Raw genomic sequence first — 6,758 nt, forward strand, 5'->3', positions numbered from 1 at the left:
TCAGTTTGTTCTATGCTTCTATGTCTCTGGATCTATTTTGTTCATTAGTTTATTTATTTTTCTTCATTAGATTCTACATATGAGTGAGATCATGTGATACTTGTCTTTCTATGACTGGCTTATTTTGCTTAGCATAATACTATCCAGGTCCCTCCATGCTGTCTCAAAGGGTAACCCACTCCACTTTCAAACTGTATCTCCCCATTGTCAGTCAGCAAGTAGGTAGGGAATTAAGACTAATTTTATTAATACACAAAACAAAACATAATTAAGAAAATGTATAAAAAATTAAAAAGCTGCAATTTTCATAATGCAATTAAAAGCTAAAAAAAAAATGATTTTTTAATTATATGCTCATTTGAGTTATGTGTCATAGCTCCCCAAGAGAGATGTCTGTGTAGACCCAAGTACTGGCCTCAGTAATTCATTATGACATCATGGGGTGGTGTAAAAAGAAGTAAAATTGCTACTCCCTCCACCCTCTCCTTCCTTCTTTTCCAGGCCTGGGGACAGAATATGATAAAATATGGCCCCTGCTATTCTCAATCAAAGATTCACTCCTTATCTCAAGTGTGTGCTCAATTCTGGAGCATTGGGTAGGGGAAGGATCTATTATTGAAACTGTTTCTTATAGGGAATTTCAACCACTTCCTCTTTTGAGCCCCATCTGTCCACTCATTCCGTTCCTCAGCCCTTTTGTAGTTCTGTAGGCCAGCACATGCACTTTGGGGAAGGCAGGTAGCTTTCAGCTAATCCTTTATCACGTTTCTGTTTTCCTATTTCTAATTTTTTTTTAACATGTCTGCTCTTTTCTCTTTTACTACTTTCTTTGTCCTTGTGAGATTATGGCTTTCTCCTTTTGTTGTTGTTTATCTCTTTACTGTCATCTTGGGAAGAGTCCTGAGGACAGCATGGGAAAATGCATCTGTGCAATCTGCCACTCTAAACACCTGCCCCTGAGACAATATTTTGAACCAGGGGAAAATAAGTCTTTGCTCTTTGCTTTGCTCTCTGCAGTCTGCCCCCGTTCATTTCTGTCTCACTTATGCCTTGAAAGGTACCTATAAAGTTCTCAACCAGCTGTCAGTTCATCTCCACCAAGGCATTACTTGATATCAGCTTAAAAAAATAACCTATGGCCCTAGCTGGTTTGGCTCAGTGGATGGAGTGTCAGCTTGCGGACTGAAGGGTCCTGGGTTCGATTCCAGTCGGGGGCACATGCCCAGGTTGCGGGCTCGATCCCAGTAGGGGGCAAGCAGGAGGCGGCCTGTTGGTGATTCTCTCTCATCATTGATGTTTCTATCTTTCTATCCCTCTCTCTTCCTCTCTGAAATCAATAAAAATATATTTTAAAAAAAGAAATAACCTATGGAGGAAGTATATATATCCAAAAGAAATACATTCTGTTTTCAGTAATATAGACAATATAGAAAGATACAAAGAGGTAGCAGAATTTCTTTTAAATGGGAGTCTAAAAAGACTTTAAGACTATCAAGGAATAAACAAATCTTAATTGAAAATTCAGATCGAGTCAGTTGTTCAGGAATAGAAGATTGTCTTCAATCTAATCTAATTAACCTGTATCAACTCAGAGAAACTGCTCTCTGAGATTCAAGCAGCAGGTATGATACTAACCAAAAGTTTCCTATTGTAGATAAACAACCAAATGAGTCAAAAGAGGAGCGAATCTCTTTTCCAAAAAAGTTTGTAGTTTTTACTCTAAGCTGCTTTTTTTTTTATTAATTAGCTTAGATGACATTTCTAAGTAATGCTTATATTTCAAAAGATTGGTAGAAAAAAATCCATTTTTTTTACAATATGATGGACACATCATAATCACCCCAAATCCATAGTTTACTTGGTGTTGTGCATTCTGTGAATTTGAACACATGTATAATGACATGTATCCATTATTGTAATTAATATACAGAGTAGTTGCACTACCCTAAAAATCCTCTGTGCTTGCCTATTAATCCCTTCACTCCCAACCACTGATCTTTATACTGATCCATAGTTTTGGCTTTTACAGAATGCCATATAGTTGGAATCTTACAATATGTAGCCTTTTCAGATGAGCTTCTTTGACTTGATAACATGAATTTAAGGTTCCTTCATGTCTTTCCTTTGTTTGCTAGTTCATTTCTTTTTCCAAGGATCAGTTCAAATTTATAACAAAGTACATTTTGAAAAGCACTTCAGTTGAAGGCATAAAGAGAGGTTAAGAAAATAACCTGTTAGTCAATTGTATGAAATAGCTGAAGAAAATTACTAAGACATCTCTCTTTATTTTTTATTTTTTCATCTTCATCTGAGGATGCTGTTTTCATTAATTTTTAGAGAGAGTTGAAGGGAGAGGGAGAGACAGAGAGAAACACCGATGTGAGAGAGACATATCAATTGGTTGCCTCCGACATGCCGCTCCCAAGGTATGTGCCCTTAACCAGAATCAAACCTGGGACCCTTCAGTCTGCAGGCCAATGCTCTATCCAGTGAGCAAAACTGGCTAGGGCAAAACATCTCTCTTTTGGATTACTGCTTGTCCATATGCCTTAAAGCCTTGATAGCTTGAGAGACCCCAGCACAACCTAAGAAACAAGTTCTTGAATGTTCATAAATCCCTGAAAAAATAAATTCTTGAGTGTATTGTTTCTCCATAAAGAAGACAGAAAATAAAACAAACCTCCCAAATCCCAAGGAAAAAATAAGCAGTAATTAAAAATCTATTATTAAACAGTGAGAGCAGCAAAATTTATTTTTATGGCCCTTTGGAAATATTTTTAAAGCTGTATATGTAGCAATATTTACTACAAGCCAGCTCCATGTACAGAACATTCCCAAGTGAAAATTTTAGAAATTTTATCGGATGTTAAATCTTTAACAGGGAAGCTGACATAGTAATATTCTTAAGCCCCCCTAGGAAAACACCTTGTTTAAGCTGTCATCCTCTATTACCTTAAAAAAGAAACTTTCTAGGTTAGATCATCTTTCTAGTTTTGATCTAGCGTTAAAGAAATATTTTTCATATTAAACACTTAATGACTATTGGTGTCTGGGGTGCTGAGCTGAAGGTAACGAGACACAGAACAAAAATTCTGACTTAATTGCAGAATTTCCCATGTTATTTGAAATATTAATCTTATCACAAGTTTTCCTTGATCTACCTTCAGGAGTAAACCTCAAGCAGGCCTGAGGTCTGGATGGGCTTAAAAAGAACCTGGAGATTTTACCTCTGCCTCTCAGAAAACATTTATAAACGTGCTGGATTCATGTTCCTGTTGAGGAGGCAAAACCACCGTCTCTGTCTTTCCAACAATTCAGTGGTGAGAAGGAGTGACAAGAGAGCCTAAAACCCCTAAGTGAATGTGCCAGGAACTTCTCTCACCTGGTTGTACTCTTTCTCACCATAGATGGAATCATGCTCAGTTACGCATCCCTAGCTCTTCCCACAATAGTTTTGGGAACTGAAAAGGTGTAGCTATGTGTAACCTTCTCCGTATGCAACCAAGTCCATACATCTCCATATCTTTTGCTATTAGCTCAGCTTTTTAACTGTATTTGTTGGCTTCTTTTTATGAAGGACATCGCCATTTCATTGTGATGATAATGCACTAATACTGATTTAGAGAATTCAAGACATTGGAACATTTTATTGGAAATAGGTCTGCCTTCTAGAAGGATAAGACTTAGCCTAGCTTTTCTATTAAGATCCTGCTCTTCTACCTTTTCTTCAGTGTATATTTTCAGTAACTGTATTCGCTTGACCATTGGGAAAATCTCAGTTATCATCTTGGACAATGGGCGACTTCCACTGTGTCAGACCTCTCTGGTTTCTAGGGGACATGTTCTGTGACACCTGTCTCTCACAGTGAAGTGCCAGATCTCATCGTACCAGCCAATTATGTGCATCTCTTCCCAACTTTGCATTCATCCAAGTCTAGTCAAGAGCATGAATCAGCCATGGTGGGAGTGTTGACAACATTGGAATTGACCATAGCTACAAATGCAGGCTTTCATTGCCTTCTCTCCCTACGCAGGTGGTTAAACTTTTACCAGCATTCCACTGCCCCCAAATTATCTATATGTCCATACACATTTGGATCTATGTAAACATTATGTTTTAGCACAGATAGTAAAAAAGATCAATCTGAAAAATGTCAAAGCAACTTCTCTAGTCCTGAGAAAAGATCAGATACTCTTCAATAGTACCCAGTCCCTCACTCATCATGCTTAACTGCTTGTAGTGCTGATTTATGGAATCAAGCATCTGGAAGTTCAGCTGCTTCACTGTTTCCCAAATATTCTAGCTTAAACTCTCGTTATTCTAATATATTTTCTGAAAAGTCTCATTAGGAATTAGTTGTATCACTTCTGAGAGGTCTAGTACCATCAGAGAAAATTTGTTATTATTACATATTTTGGACATAATATAAGACACAAGAGATATTATAATGACCACTCATGTATCCGTAGCCCAGATTAAAGAAAATTAATTAAGGCTTCACTGCCTGTCATTTATGTCTCTTCTTTTCTGCAGATGAAATTATTATCCTTCATATGATGTATATAATTTCTATATATTTCTTGATACATTTTCTACATAATATGTGCTATTCTATTACTGCTTTAAATATTGATTTTTTTGCTCATTATTATATTTATGAGAATTTTCCAAGTACATACAAGTAGCTCATAGTTAGTTAGTTTTAGTGCTATATAACATTCAATTTAAGAATATATGTCACAATTTATTCATTCTTCTAATGCCAAAACATTTATGATGTTTTGACTTTTTGTTTTTATAAAAACTGCTGCTATAAACATTTTTGTAGATGTCTCCTTATATACATATCTGAGAGTATCATTAAAATATATAAATGGGACTGGTTTGGCTGAATGGATAAAGGGTTGGCCTGCGGACTGATGGGTCCCAGTTCAATTCTAGTCAAGGGTACATGCCTGGATTGCGGTCTTGATCCCCAGTAGGGGGCATGCAGGAGGCAGCCAATCAATTATTCTCTCTAATCATTGATGTTTTTATATCCATCTCCCTTCCTCTCTGAAATCTGAAATCAAATAAATAAATAAATAATAAATGAATAAATAAATAAATAATAAATAATAAAAATATATGACTGGTTGTGGAATTACTGGTGAGTAGAGACTGTGCCTCTACTACTTTCTTAAATATTGCCAAATTGCTCTTCAAAGTAATTATAATAATTTACATTCCATCCAGCAGAATGTTTCTGAATTCTGGTTTCTGAATAATCTTTCCTAAATGTGCTGTTAGGTTTAAATTTTGGCTGGTATGATGGATGTGAAATTAACAAAGTGGTTTTAAATAAAAGCATATCTACACTAATAAAAGACAAAATGCTAATTGACCGTACCTTCGTTACAACCGAGCCACACCCACCAGACAATCAGAGCGACTATATGCAAATTAACCTAACCAAATGGCGGCTGGCAGCCATGGAGCTGGAGCAAGCAGGAGACTTGGGGGGGGGGGGTTAGCCAGCCTGAAAATGGCCCTCAGCCCCTCACCCAGACTGGCCAGGCACCCCAGCAGGACCCCCCACCCTGAAGGGGCTTTGGCCAGCCTGCAAACAGCCATCAGCCCCTCACCCAGGCTGGCCAGGCACTCCTATATAATAAAAGGGTAATATGCAAATTGACCCTAACAGCAGAACAACTGGGAATGACTGGTCACTATCACACGCACTTACCACCAGGGGACAGACGCTCAATGCAGGAGCTGCCCCCTGGTGGTTAGTGTGCTCCAGAGGGGGAGCTCTGCTCAGCCACAAGCCAGCCTGACAACTGCCAGTACAGCGGTGGTGGTGGGAGCCTCTCCTGCCTCCTGAGCAGGGCTAAGGATGTCTGACTGCAGCTTAGGCCTGCTTTCTGCTGGCAAGTGGATATCCCCCGAGGGCTCCCAGGCTGCCAGAGGGATGTCTGACTGCCAGCTTAGGCCCAATCCCCCGGGGAGCAGGCCTAAGCCAGCAGATGGTCATCCCCTGAGGGGTCCCAGACTGCGAGAGGACACAGGCCAGGCTGAGGGACCCCCCTGAGTGCACATATTTTTGTGCACCAGGCCTCTAGTGTATATATATATATATATATATATATATATATATATATTTAAACTCAAAGTAGCAGAAGAGCCCCAAATTGACAAAACCTAATGCACTTCAACAAGGGTAAACAATGGTATATTCATGCAACAGAATACCACTTAGCAATAAAAAGGAACAAAATGCTGCTCCATGGAAATATGAATAAATCACACAATGGTGATAAAAATCATCATGCTGGTCATCTCTGTTAATTGTAGGGAACTTCCTGACAAGAGTTTAAAGGCACTTTATGGACTAATGGAAATGGCCTACATATTTTGGGTGTTGGTTACACAGGAGGGTATATTTGTCAAAATATATTGAACTGTACATGTAAAATAGAATATAATTATACATAAAAAATTTTAAAACAATATTAATAGAAAATGAAATTGTAAAAATAAAACTATGAACTTCACAGCCTTTTCCCCACCTTCATATTATGAGAAGGGTACTTAATTACTTGTGCGGCTACCGGGTTGTCTTTTTACTTTATTACTAGAGGCCTGTTGCACAAAAAGATTTGTGCAATAGGCCTTCCCTTCCCCTGGCTGCCGGCACCGGTTTTCCTCTGGCACCCGGGACCCAGGCCTTCGCTCCAGCTGGAGCCTCCTTCAAGCCTTTGCTGCTCCGGCTGGAGCT

Source organism: Myotis yumanensis, unplaced genomic scaffold (assembly GCF_028538775.1).
Source record: "Myotis yumanensis isolate MYYU_CA2020_CCGP unplaced genomic scaffold, mMyoYum1.0.hap1 SCAF_2, whole genome shotgun sequence".
Taxonomy (NCBI): domain Eukaryota; kingdom Metazoa; phylum Chordata; class Mammalia; order Chiroptera; family Vespertilionidae; genus Myotis; species Myotis yumanensis.